Source organism: Phalaenopsis equestris, unplaced genomic scaffold (assembly GCF_001263595.1).
Source record: "Phalaenopsis equestris unplaced genomic scaffold, ASM126359v1 Scaffold000507, whole genome shotgun sequence".
In the NCBI taxonomy this organism is placed as follows: Eukaryota; Viridiplantae; Streptophyta; class Magnoliopsida; order Asparagales; family Orchidaceae; genus Phalaenopsis; species Phalaenopsis equestris.
In genome coordinates, this window is record NW_018164947.1 from 672,740 (window position 1) to 687,741 (window position 15,002).

Genomic DNA, 15,002 nt, shown 5'->3' on the forward strand with positions numbered 1-15,002 from the left:
GTGTTATTTTGGGGAGATTATTTAATGGTTAATAAAGTGCAACCGTAAAGGTTATTTCGGGGCTATTTCAATGTTATTCCAGGGTTATTGCGGATTACGCAGTTTCTCTTTAATATTTTTTTAGGTAGGCCCGATATAGCACTCATTGTCGTATATTATTGGAGTTTGCATGTAAAGCTACGTCCGAAGTCCAGAGAGAAATTTTTCCCACCAAACAGACCTTTAGTATGCATTTTGAAAAAACCGATTGTGATGTATAATAAGAACGGGTTATGAGTTCGATTCTGCGACCTACATTTCATCTTTCATTTATTTTCAACTTTGACTGCTCTGCCCCGGGTTCTCCTATAGTCCCACTCTCCCATCTCTCGTGAGCTCTTCACTCTCGTGTCCTGCTCTCTCCTCTCTCATGATTATGCCCTAAAGGCAGCATTGGCTCTCCTCCTCTCCAATCTGTGGTTCAGGTGGCAAGGATTTGTCATTTCTTCTCCTCTCCCTATCCCCTTCGTTCTTCGGCATCGTTTCATTTATTTGTTGGTTAATATACTAAGTTTTATGAGACCACGCACCCTCATAAATTTGCAATTGTGATATGTCTAATGGAATGTCTTTTATAACATTCAAAAAATATGAGCTCGAGGATTTCTGGTACCTTCTGAGGACTGCAGGGCCACTGTGTAACGAGTTGTATGCTAATTTCACATCAGTCATATAGCTATAGGAGACAGTTCTGCATATGACAGCGGAGAATCACGTAAAACTATTTCCTTTTTTTGGTAGGCACATAGGTTGGAAGATTCTACCGCCGAGATTGATCGGGCATATAAAGTATCCCTGGAGGATGGCTTAACTCGAGACATATGTTGTATGTACTTTAAGAACAAATTATCATATTATTAAATGTTATTTTACTATTTTTTTCTTAATTTTCTTAATCATGATACTCACTGTTAAGTGATGTGTATATATTTTTTTTTATACTCTTTTGCACTAGATATTTTGTTCCATAAAGAATAGAATATAATGACATCACAGTTCTGTTGTAAACAACAATACTAGATAGGACAGAATGGTCATTTATCAAGAAACAACTGCAACATAGTTGTTTTCAATTTATAAAAAACAAACAGACGATCAACATATCTGCAATAGCTTCTGCACATCACTTATTATTAAGCTGCAGCTATCCCAAACAGACCCTCAGTCAGTACAATAAACCAGTCCCAAAAAAAAATGGAGAATGACATTCTCATTAGTCCATTTTTTTTATAGGATTAGTTTTTTTTTAATGATTAATTTAAAATTTTATAAATAACTATACTTATGAATCATGTTTGAAAAATATTGACAATCAGATCTGATATACAAATTAGGATTTTCAAATGAATGTCTTAAAGCCATAATATCATTGTTAGAATTTGATAAACAGCTTTAACATTAATATTCTAAGTAAATTTAAGTTTGTGCCACAAATTTTTAGAAAATCTAGTGGTAATTCAAAATTTTTAATAGCCCACGCATAATATTTTGAATTTTTAAAAATGACATTTATGACAATATTAGTTCTAATTAATTGCAAAATATGATAAACTATTGCTTTTTACCATAAATATTAAAAACTATTATCATTTTTATAAAATGATAAAATCGACTGTTTTAAATTGCATTAAAAAATTATTATTAATTAAATACACGTACAAAATAGGTATCACAATGAGGACCACCTATGTAACTATCCCAATGCCAAGAGATTTGCCCTCATGCTAATTAGATAAGTGTTAGGTATAACTCATATACCATAAATGGGACAGATGTTGGAGTAGAGCGGAGCCCACGAGCTGAGTGGAGCAGAAGAATCTGTCCAATCGGGGGAGTTTCATTATGTGGGTTGGGGGTGCTGGGGCAAGACCCTGCGGTTTGGTACATGAGTAATTTAAGTAATTACATATTGTATTATAGTGTTATATATATGTCATGTTTGTAATCCTGGGTAAGCCTCTGAGTCCCTGAGATTTTGAATCTTGTATTTTGTACTCTTTTCTGAATATTAAAAAGAAAGTCGTCGCTAAACTCCCAATGATGTAGGCATCTTTGTCAAACCTCGTAAATCTCTGTGTATTCTTCTGGATTTGTGTAAATTCTTGTTTTTCTTCGCCCTAATTTCTCAACAATTGGCAGAGCGAGGTTTGAGGGCAGAGAAGAAAAATTTAAGTGACGCAAGAATAAAGAAGATTTTGACAGAGGAGATTGACGGTTAGGGAAGGATTTCGGCAAGGTTCGCGGAAGTTCAGATTTCAAAGCAGAGGAAGTTCAAAGATGACGAGGGCTTCAGACGGTTCAGTAGAAAGATGAGGGTTTTTCTGCGAAGGCTTCAAGTGCGACACCAGGCGCGTGCGTACAGTAGAAGTTTGGCAAAGCTTCGGAGGAGTCGCGCAGGAAGGCGTTGGCAAAATCAACAGAGGAATTGTGGCAGGAATCGTAGCTTTCGTGATAGCGATAGAGGAATCGCGACTTCAGCTTTGGCGGTTCAACTAGAGGTTCCAGTGCCAGGCGAAGTTGCTACAGGTAGAAAAGGAAGGTTCGACGTCAGCCTGGAGCGGAGGTGAAAATTAGAATCTCTTACTTCATTCTTTTGCTGGAGGCAGAAGAAAATTGGAAGGAAATTAAGTTCCGATTTTATTGCGGATAAGAAAATTGGAAGAGAAATCAAGTATCGATTTTATTCCTTTGTGGGAGGCGAAGAAGAAAATTAGAAGGAAATAAGTTCTGATTTTATTCATTTGCTGTAGAGAAGAAATTTAGAAGAGATTTTTTCTAGATTTATCTAGAAGCAATAAATGAAATTTCCTCCTATTCACCAGAAAAATCTTGCTGCACGGGAAGATTTTACAGAACGCAGGAAAGACAAGAAAAGTGAATCTGCTGCAGCACTCGGGAAAGGAAAAATTTATTTCTTGAACGAAAGCAGAAACAAAGCTTTTCTAAAAAGAAAAACAGAGCCTTTATGGAAGGAAAAATGAGATTTTCTGGAAAGCGGAGGTAGAGCTTTTCTTGGAAGTTTAAGGAAAATAATTTATGGGAAAATTTAATTAAGAAAATCCTTTTTCTGGGAAACTTAATTAAGAAAATCTTAATTAAGAAATTATTTTAAAAGATTTGTGGCTCAACCCACATTGGTGCATAAAAAACTCCATAATATATTTCTCCTAAGGGGTTGGATATTCGCCAAGGTGGAAATTTGTTGGGTATATGCATTTCACCTAAAGGGGCAAGATATTTATCAAGGTGAAGATTTGTTGGGTATATGTATTTCTCTTAAAGGGGTTGGACCAGAATTTTGAGTCTCTTGGAATTAAGAGATGTTTCTTGAAATTGAAGAGTTGTGTCTCTTGGAATTTAGTGGGTTGGGGGGATCAGCGAAGGCGCAGCGGAAGCGTAATGGCCCAACCCACATTGATGCATAAAAAACTCCATGATATATTTCTCCTAAGGGGCTAGATATTCGTGCAAGGTGGAGATTTGTTGGGATATATGCATTTGTTAGGTATGACTCATATACCGTAAATGAGACAGATGCTGGAGTGGAGCGGAGCCCATGAGCGGAAGGATCTGTCCAATCGGGGGATTTTTATTATGTGGGTTTGGGGTGCGGGGGCAACACCTCGCGGTTTGGTACAGGGGTAATTTAAGTAATGAAATATTGTACTATAGGGTTATATATATATCATGTTTGTAACCCTAGGTGAGCCTCTGAGTCCCTAAGATTCTGAATCTTGTATTTTATATTTTTTTTCTTAATATTGAAAAGTAAGTCAACGCTCTGCTCCCGAGGATACATACATCTTTACCGAACCTCGTAAATCTCTGTGTGTTATTCTGGATTTGTGTAAATTCATGTTTTTCTTTGCCCTAATTTCTCAACAATAAGATGGTTTCTAAATATGGTATGATTATCAGTCAAAGCATCACATATCATAATCCCCAACACTACCGAAAAGTTCATGATTATCGACTGAAAGAATCAGATAGTAATAAGTGATTTTCTATCAATAAATTATATTACAAATTGATTTGTGTTTTATTTTTATTAATCATTAAAATATTGGTCGCAAAAGAAATAGCGATTGAATAATTCAATCGATATGTGTTAGTGATTACTAAATCAGTCGCTAAACTTTAACGGTTGAGTAACGATGGAATATTTAATGCTAAAAATCTTTTTTTACAGAAGAAGTCGATCTCTAACATTGTATTAAAATAACAATTGATTTTTTAGCAGCAAAATTAGCGGTTGAATTACCGATTGAGTGGCGGTGGAATAATTGACCTATTAGGAACAAAATATTTTGTTAATTTAGTGATTGATATATCAACCTCTAATCAGCTTGTTACCTGGAAAATAAAAAAATCTTAATGGAGTCTCTTAGTAAATGAAATTTTACACATATACAATCACAAAATAAGATTACTATGATGCATATTCATAATATCTCATAGCAGCGTTGATATGTGTTATAAGGTTTACGACGTTAGAGTCATAAATTTAGAGTACTAGCGTTGCATGAAAATCAACACACATTCAAGTAATTAAAGAGTGGTAAACAGGATGAGATGTCTCGATTTTTATGTAGAAATCCTCAGAAAGGAGAAAAACCCGCAGTGCTTAGCCCAGTTGAAATAATTTACTATAAATGGTGAGTACACATGTCAACTCCTCTCACAAATTAGGAAAGACGAAGTTAAACAGTTGATTATTGTAAATGTACAATAGTACTTCATTGATAATGGTCATAGTTTGGATGTAATGGATGGAGTTATTGGTGATAGCAGACTGGAAAGGTAGTAGTCAGTTGCTATGGAGGCAACAATCACGTGTAAATGTTATTAGCGGTAATAGCGTCAGCTTTTTGTATATGTCATAGTTGAAAGTACGGTAGCAGTTGGTCGTGTGGGATGCATATGGCTACTTCAAGAGCATTGGTTGACCATAGAGACCATATTAGGAAGTTGCAAAGGTCGTGAGCCAGGTAGAATGTAGTGAGTAGCAATTATGATGCTCATAAGTTGCAGAGGCAGGAGTCAGGATCAACAAGAGTTGTGAGCCACACAGATCATGGTTAGTCACTTAGGCCATTGGGTGAGTTATAATGATATATGTATATTGCAAGGGAATGAGTTAGGATTTGCACGAGGTGTATGTCATGTAGGTCTTAGTGGTGAATTGTGATGCATACGTAGGACGCAGGAGATAAAGTCAGGAACTACATGAGCTCTAAGCTATGTAAGTCGTAATTGGTCAAGTACACTGTAGTTGTGAGCTATGAAGAAATTTATAAGCTGCAATGGCAGGAGTCAGGAGCTACATGAGTTGTGTGGCACATGGACCGTAATTGGTCACGTAGGTCATGTGGTGAACTGTGAATCTTTGAATGAGTTGATGTTGTTTTGAAGTCCTCTTTAGTGAAGATTTGCCTTCAATATGGTCATCATCTGGAATATTGGGTATGTTTGAATGACTTGATGTTGTTAGATCATATCAATTTTGCATAGTTGTAGGTGATTAACTTTGTAATTTACATATGATTTGTTTTGTTTTAAAAATTCATCACTTCGCATCATTGTCAAACTCTATTTTTATATACAAATAATTGGATCTATATATAAAAATTTATAAATGTAATGATACTAAGAGTTTTTATTTTAAAGTAAATCTGCTTTACAAATGCCTCAAAAGTTATATATAAATAGAAGATCAAATATTTCTAATAAGTTATACAGTTGAATATCACATTTATGGTCCAAAATGATTAATTTACTATTCTAAATTGAAACAATAAAATTTAAAATTATTTTTAATATAATTTTTTTGACTCCAATACTCATGATGTGGGCGATCAATCATTCAAAGTGAGACTTATTACCATATTTTGTAGGTAGGGTGATCAATTTGAGAATCTTTTTTGACAGAATGTGTTAACAAATTTAAGCTAACATGTAATGCTTAAATACCTTTTTTATGTAATCATATCCATTTAGGTCAGCTGCACACATCTAGTAGCAAGTTAAATTTAAATTCATTTGATCTCTTTAGTCAACATAGGATCATTAAACTTTAAGTTAAAAAACTAAAAAAATTTAAGAGAGTACAAGCAATTAATTATTTAGGTGATTTTATGTGTTGGCATGGCTTTTAAAATGGCCCATGAATTAATACAACAAAATGCTTGTTTTATTTTGAAAATTTTTGAGCGTATGGTTGTTAGAGACACATGAGTTATTTTTAGTGATTGATATGCATGGCACTCAAGGCATTTATGTAGCCTATGACACCCAATATCTTAGATTATTTTGTTCAAAAGTTACTCACACTAATGTACAATAATTTGAAAAGTATGAGGAGCCTTTTATGATAGTATGAATGCAATATCACTTAGAGCGTCTATGTAGTTCCTGATTTTGCATTTCAAGCACAGTTGAAGGCCACTCCAATTGCATGCGTTCACCAGCAAATTCGGTCATCATGATTACATCTAAAATCTAAAATAAGGCAATTGTATGGGGGAAATTACATACAAACCACAATACTTTTTAAATGTGTGTTTGTTTCAGTTGCGGTTGTATGAAATCTCAGTTCAAAAGTTGTTGTGGAAATTTTGTTGTTTAAAAGCTAGCGTTGCATAACCAGTTAGCCTGTTTGAAAATTTCAGTTTTGAAAGTGTTATTTGTAGATAAATTTTTAAAATACCCTAAACATTTACAATAATTCTTCAAAATGGAAGATCCAATGTCATAAGTTCCTTAAAATACTTAGAATGTGATGATATTTTCATGTTCACAAGTCATTTGATGCTAAAACTTTAATCTAATAGTAACAATAATTATGATATGATGGCCAAGGTGTAAAAGATTCCACAACAATTTTTTTAAGAATAATTTCTAATTTCTATAAAAATTATATTTAGGAAATCATATTATATCTGCACGATCACAACCCCTACGACTTCATGATAATAAAAACTCAGTTGCAAAACAACTCATGGTGTTGCAAAACAACTCATGGTGAATATTGATTTGTTTTTAGTGGCAAAATTTGATCTGATATATATGGGGGTGCTTCGGTGCAACTTGGATTTAAGCTAAATAGGATTTAGTAAATCCGAATTTATCAAATCTAGAGGTATTAAATCTACTATTATGTTTGGTTCATTTATTGGTAAATCCCTTTAAATCCTTATAAAATGTTTGGCGAACTTCTGTGTGAAGAGGCAAGCGACAAGGGAAGATATTAATTACATGTTTCTCGTGCAACCTAAATCCCCTAAATCCATCTCTAGATTGAATTTAATAAATATGGGATTAATGTTACATCGACCAAAAAACTAGATTTAGGGGGTGTTGGATTTACATCCTCTGTTTTCCATGTTTGACTAGATTTACATTAAATACGCGTAAATTCGGCCCAAAACCCTACTACTAAACACCCACATAGTTAGATAAGTTGCTCCATAAGAATACCAAATTTAAATCGAAAAAGGCATGAAATTCAACAAATTTAGGGTGTGTTTGGGACAGTTTTTTTAGTTGTAGTGCGGTGCAGAAACGCAGTAAGGAGCGTTTGGATATTACGGGGTGGTTGTGCTTTGTAAAAATTTCATGTTAGTAACCAAAGACTAGCGTGCCCTTCTCCTCTCTCACGCAGCCCTCCACTCCCTCGTTTCCCATAGCTTATGCCCCATTAAACCAGCTCACCTCTACACCCACGTTTCCTACCTCCCTCTCTACGAACTGAAGCCCAACCGCAACAGTGAGCATACTCCTCCCCCTCACAAACCCGCGAGTCCTCCGTCCCAGCAACTTCTTCCTCTAACCACAAACTCCTTCCAACCCTTCTCCTACTTGATCCCAAGTGAACCGAAGCCTCAAACTTCTCCCATCCGTCAGCTTCCTCCTCTATTATGGTATGACTCATATACCATATAGGAACATATGTTGGAACAAAGCGAAGCGAAGTGGAAGAATCTGTCCAAATCGGGAAGTTATGTTATGTGGGTTGGGGGTACGTGGGACAATGTCCCGCGGTACGGTACATGGGTAATGTTGTAATTACATATTGTACTTAAGGTATACTCCTGTGGTTATAAATATGTTTGTTTGTAACCCTAGAAGATATCTCTGAATTTCGTAAACCTTTTCTGAATATTGAAAGGAATCGTCGCTCTGCTTCCGAGGACGTAGGCATCTTTGCTGAACCTCGTTAAATCTTTGTGATCTTCTGATTTGTATCGATTTCTATTTTTCTTCGCCCTAATTTCTTAACAAATGGTATCAGAGATATGATTTAGGGCTGAGAATAAGAAAAATTTTGACGGCCTACGAACAAAGAAGATTTTGGCAGAGAAGTTTGGTGATTTCGAGTGAAGGTCTTTGGTTTGCGTGCAGTTACGGTGAATAGAGATTTCACACCGGTTCGTAGAGGTGTTTGGCGGGGCTTGTGTGCAAAAAGGGTTTGGAATGCGGGGAACAGAGCCTCGAAGAGGAGGTCCGTGATTAGGCAAGAGGTTTTCACGACAAATCAGACCAGGGAGTGACGTCGGCGAAGAAGAATTCCGGAGGGATCGAGGTTGCGATCAAGGTGGTTCTTGCATGGAGACGGTTGTTTGGCAGGCGGACGGAAGAATCGAGGAATCTTAGAGGAATATTCCTTCCAAAGAAGGAAATATTTTTGTTTCTGCAGGATCGGGAAAGGAAAACTAATTTGGAATTCCTTACTGCTGTGATCGGAAGTTGGCGAAAAAGTGGAAGACTGGATTGGAATATACCGATCCGTTTCCTTGTTGGATCCCGAACTTCCTTCACAAGAGGCACAGGAAATAGTAGAAATTCAGCTCTGGTTTTAATTTCCTTTGAAATTCAGCTCTGGTTGTAATTTCCTTTGATGGAGGCGGCATTTTGGCGGACACTCGAAATTCCTTTGTCGGGAGCCGCAAAAGATTTATTTCCTTTGTTGTGGAGGTACAAAATTCATGAAGGCAGCTGCGAAAAAGATCGTGGGGCACGCGGTGTTATTCCGATAACGCGGAAGCAGCAAACGGAAGTTTGCGGTAGGAGTAATTTCAAAAGGTATTTTTTGGTATGAAATTCGAGGCGGTAAAGTTCGATGAAACTGGTAACTTCGGATTATGACAAACAAGGACGAAAGATCTGTTAGCACAACAGGGAATCTTAAAGGCTTTGCGGGCAGCAAAACCAGATGTCATGGAGGATGAAAATTGGGAAGAAAATTACAACTACGAGTGGCAGCTACTATGCGGCTATGTCTGGGAAATCACATGATGAATCTAAAATCTCCAGAGGAAATATGGAAGAAATTGGAAACTCAATTTATGGTTAAATCTCTGACGAATAAATTGTATCTGAAGCAAAGGTTGTATAGGCTAAAGATGCAAGAAGGCTCTGATCTGTCGCAGCATGTTAATGGTTTCAATTAAATAATCACAGATTTATCACAACTTGAAGTGACTATTGAGGATGAAGACCAAGCAATGATTTTGTTGTGTTCACTGTCTTCTTCCTATGAACACCTGGTGACTACTCTTACATATGAGAAAGAAACTATCAAAGTTGATGAGATTACTGCAGCATTGTTGGCTCACAACCAGCGGAAGCAGAATGCAGGGGAAAGCTCTCATGACGACAGTTTATATGTGAAGGATAATCAGGATCGTGGAAGGAAGAAAGAGAAAGATGGTTCTATATGGTGAAATTTCAGATCCAAGTCCAAAGATAAAAAGACGATTCATTGCTACAATTACAATGAGTCAGGTCATATGAAGAGAGATTGTCCAAAGCTGAAGAAGCAGACTGGGGAGAAAGGTGATGCATAATTGAAGTCTGTAAATATGGTGCAGAATGACAATTCAGATTGCAGTGATGGCGATATACTTTCAATTTTATCAACTCAGTTCATAGTTCACATATGCAGGGACTCTTGGGTCAAGAAGCTCTTATCACATAACACCTAACATGGAGTGGTTAACTTCAAACAGATCAACTAATTAGGCTCGATTTTTCTGGGTGATGATAGATGCTGCAACATTGTTGGCATTAGAGAAGTCAGAATTAAGATGCATGATGACACAGTTAGAATGTTATGTGATGTCAGACATATTATGGATCTGAATAGAAATTTGATTTTCTTGGGCACTTTAAATAAAAATGGTTTCGTTCCTAAGGCAGACAAAGATAGGGAAACCATCAGAATTATTAAGGGTGCACTGATGGTGATGAAAGTAAAGTTAACTGCATGCAATATCTACAAACTGTTGGGGAGTACAGTTTTAGATGAAGTTCAATCTGTGGAGTCAGATGATGATAGTACAAAGCTATGACATATGTGTCTGGGTCATCTCAGTGAAAGTGGGATGACAAAATTACATAGAAGAAACCTGTTGCATGGTGTTAAAAGCTGCAAGCTCAATCTTTGTAAGTTATGTGTTATTGGAAAACAAACTAGAGTCAGTTTTATGACTGAAAAACATAAAATTAAAAGGATTCTTGATCATGTCGATTTTGATGTATGGGGTCCTAACAGGGAATCGTCATTGAAAGGATCTCAATATTTTGTTACTTTTATTGATGATTTCTCCAGGAAAGTTTGGGTATATTTCTTGAAGCAAAAATCTGAAGTCTTCTCTAAATTCAAGTTGTGGAAAGATGAGGTGGAGAACCAAACTAACAGAAAGATCAAGTATTTGAGATATGATAATGACATAAAGTATACAGATTTGCAATTTCAGAAGCTCTGTGAGGAGCATGAGATTCAGAGACATTTTTCAGTGCGCAAGACACCACAACAAAATGGCGTGACAGAAAGGATGAACAGGTCCTTAACTGAAAGGTCAAGATGTTTGAGACTGAATGCAGGGCTTCTGAAGAGTTTCTGGGCAGAGGCTGTGAATATGACATGTTATCTCATCAATAGATCACCTCGGGCATCGTTGAGTGACAAGGTCACAGAAGAGGTATGGACAGGTAATCCAGTTAATTTTGATCATTTACAGATTTTTTGTTATCCTACTTATGTGCATGTTCCTGGAGATGAAAGATCAGAACTTGATGCAAAATCCAAAAAGTGCATCTTTATGGGATATAAGAAAGGTGTGAAATGATACAAGTTTTGGGATCCGATTGCAAAGAAGATGGTGATCAGTAGAGATGCAGTTTTTGATGAACAGTCCATGTAACAACAGAATCAAGACAAGGTGTAAGGGAACAGTTCCAATTCAGATGCAGTGCAGATGGATTTAGAACAACATTCAGTGGCAACTAAGAGAGTTGAAAGTTCATATCTAACACCCGGTGATTCCATTCCAAATGATCTGCACAATTATAATCTAGCCAGAGATAGACAGAGACACACCAATATAAGGCCTTCTAGCAGATTGGGTTATGAAGACTTGGTCTCTTATGCACTTCTCATCAGCAGCGATGATCCAACCGCTTTTCAAGAAGCTATCGGTAGCCAAGAGAAAGAGAAATGGATGGGTGCAATGGTTGAGGAGATGGAGTTTTTGCGGAAAATTACACTTGGGAGCTAGTTCATTTTTCTGAGGGAAAGAAGGCTATTGGTGGCAAGTGCGTGTAAAAAAAACCAGCAGTATCAGAAAAAGAAGGGGAAATGTTCAAGGCTCGACTGGTAGGGAAGTGATTTTCACAGTAGAAGGGGATATATTATGATGAAATCTTTTTCCTGTGGTCATACATACTTCAATCAGGGCAGTATTTGCATTAGTAGCCATTTGGAATTTACATTTGGAGCAGATAGACGTTAAAACTACTTTTTTGCATGGTGATTTGGAGGAGCAGATTTACATGGAGCAGCCAGAAGGGTTCACTCAACCTGAACAGGAGCATCTGGTTTGCAGGTTAAAGAAATCGGTGTATGGGTTGAAATAGTCTTCAAGACAACGATACAAGCGGTTTGACTCCTACATGATTCAGATTAGCTACAAGAGATGTGAGTATGATTGTTGTGTTTATGTGAAGAGTTTTGATGATCATTCTATTATTTTTCTATTACTGCATGTTGATGATATACTGATTGCTGCAAAGAATATGAATGATGTACGTGGTTTGAAATCTTTATTGAGACAAAAATTTGACATGAAAGACTTGGGTCCTACGAAGAAGATTCTTGGAATGGAGATTCATTGAGACAAAGACTAAAGACAATTATGTTTATCTCCACGAGGCTATTTTGAGAAAGTTTTGGACAGGTTTGAGATGAGCAAAGCGAAGCCTGTAAGCACTCCTTTGACAAATCATTTTAATTTTTCTTCAGAATAGTGTCCTAAGACAGATACATAAATCGAAGATATGACAAAGGTTGCATATGCCAGTGCAGTTGGTTGCTTAATGTATGCAATGGTAAGTACTCGTCCTAATTTGGCTCATGCTGTTAGTCAAGTCTGCAAAACATGACTAAACCTGGAAGACAACGTTAGGAAGCAGTTAAATGAATTTTCAGGTATCTGAAGGGTACTGTAGGACATAATTATTTTTGGCAGTCAGTAGAATGATCATTCATTTGTGAGGTACATTGATTCAGACTATGCAGGTGATTTGGATGACCTGGGTATGTGTTTACTCTTGGTGGGGGCCTATATGTTGGAAATCAACAATTCATTATATTATGACATTATCTACAACTGAAGCTGAGTACATGACAGTAGCTAAAGCTGCTAAAGAAGCCTTATGACTTACTGGGCTAGTAAAGGAACCGGGCGAACTGGGCTAGTAAAGGAACCGGGCATTGAGCAAGGTGGAGTTCAGTTGCATTGTGACAAAGTGTTATTTATCTGGCTAAGAATCAGGTGTACCATATGAGAACCAAGCACATTGATGTTAGGTATCACAAGATCAGAGAATTGATTACTTCTGGTGAGATAATGTTGTAGAAGGTTTATACTGATGAAATTACAACTAATATATTGACTAAGCCAGTTACTATCAACAAGTTCTTGCATTGCTTGGACTTGTTGAGTGTGTGGAATTGCTAGAGAAGCATGGTTGCCCAACCCGCAGTGGTGCAAGTGTAACTCCCATGTATCTTTTTCTCATAAGGGGCTGGATATTCGTCAATGTGGAGATTTGTAATGGTATGACTCATATACCATATAGGGACATACGCTGGAACGAAGCAGAGCGGAAGAATCTGTCCAAATCGGGAAGTTACGTTATGTTGGTTAGGGGTGCGGGGACAACGCCCCGCAGTACGGTACATGGGCAATGTTGTAATTATATATTGTACTTAGAGTTTACTCATGGAGTTATAAATATGTCTGTTTGTAACCCCATGAGGTTTCTCTGAATTCTATAACCCTTTTTTGAATATTGAAAGGAATCGCCGCTCTGCTCCCGAGAACGTAGGCATCTTTGTCGAACCTCGTTAAAACTTTGTGCTCTTCTGGATTTGTGTCGATTTCTATTTTTCTTCGCCCTAATTTCTCAACATCCTCCAACCCGAGCAGCTTTGTCTCATCATCCACAATTTTTCCATTTGTTGGATGGCATATTTTATTGGGGCATACACACCACACCATTCTTAAGTATTTACATGTCTAATACTTAAAATACAAATATTCATATTTGCGTGCATAAAACTCTAAATTTTTTACACCACAAAAGTGAAATGCAACTTTTCGTGCCTATGTCTATGACACCAAGGTGTTATAAGTGTAATATCAAAGTTTGGGTGGTAGGTATGTAAATACATAAGAATTGTGTGCTTGTATGTAAATTTCTCTTTTCCTCTTTTTGTTAAAGTTTTCAGGTAGATTTTACTATGTCCTGAAAGTTATTTGATTAGTTATTTTGAGTCGCATGAATGATTAGCTTTTGAGATTGACAATCATGATTAATTTTGTTATAAATAACATAATAATACAAGGGCAGAAAGATCATTTTTTTTCATAAAAAACTGCAGCATGACTATTATATAATTGTACAAAATATACACATAGCATCCCGACATAGCAGCGGCACAACAGTTTTTTAATAAGCCGTAGCTGCCCCAAACAAACCCGTTCCATACAAAATTGTTATAGTGTGAGCTCATTTTAAACGATAAAGCAGTGCTAGAACAGTACAACCCCTGCATCAAAGAAGGACCGCCTCTACTAAATCAAGTTACACTTTCATGTAGGTAAGTGTGATGAGAAATACTATATTAGTCAGCATGTCTTTAATTGTCTTCGAATTTGATGAATGTCGACTCAATTAGGAATAAGAGCAAAAAATGATGAAAAAAACTAATTGTTTGTTTTGGATCAATTTTATTTAATTTTTTCTTTTATTTTTAAAAATAGATATTTAGTTACTCTGTTTTTTACAAATTTTTATTTTTTATTTCTAAAAATAAATTAGTATGTTTTTAAAAACACTAAAAATAATTTTTAAGATATTTTGACTGTTCTTAACAATTATTATATTTTAATAAAAATAAAAAAAATAATAAAAAGTGAACCCAATAAAGCTCCTAAGCAATTAAGAATTAAAACCATTACAATAGGGAGCTGCAAGAGGAAAACAAGGAAATAACTTTCTGGCATAACAACAAGAAGGAAAAATATATAGCTTATGGGAAGCTTTTGTTAAACTTATATATATATATATATATATAGCTCACGACTACCTAACTGATTATACAGTAGCAAGAATTATAATGGAGATAACAAACGTTCAACTCTCAAAAGTTTCAAGGAATTACCAGTTTGTGAAGGTTCGTTCCAACGCAATGTGAGACCTAGCTTCATTTCCAAGAATAGTGTTAAAATAAATATCCTAATTCTTTGCAAGAGGTCATTTTGTGATAGAAGCTATAAAATGTCAATTTAACTCATACTCTCATAATACGTGTTGAAGTAATCTCCACTGAGGACTAGGGGTGTAAACGAGCCGAACACGAGCGAGCCATGCTCAGCACGTGTTCTACTCGTTTATGT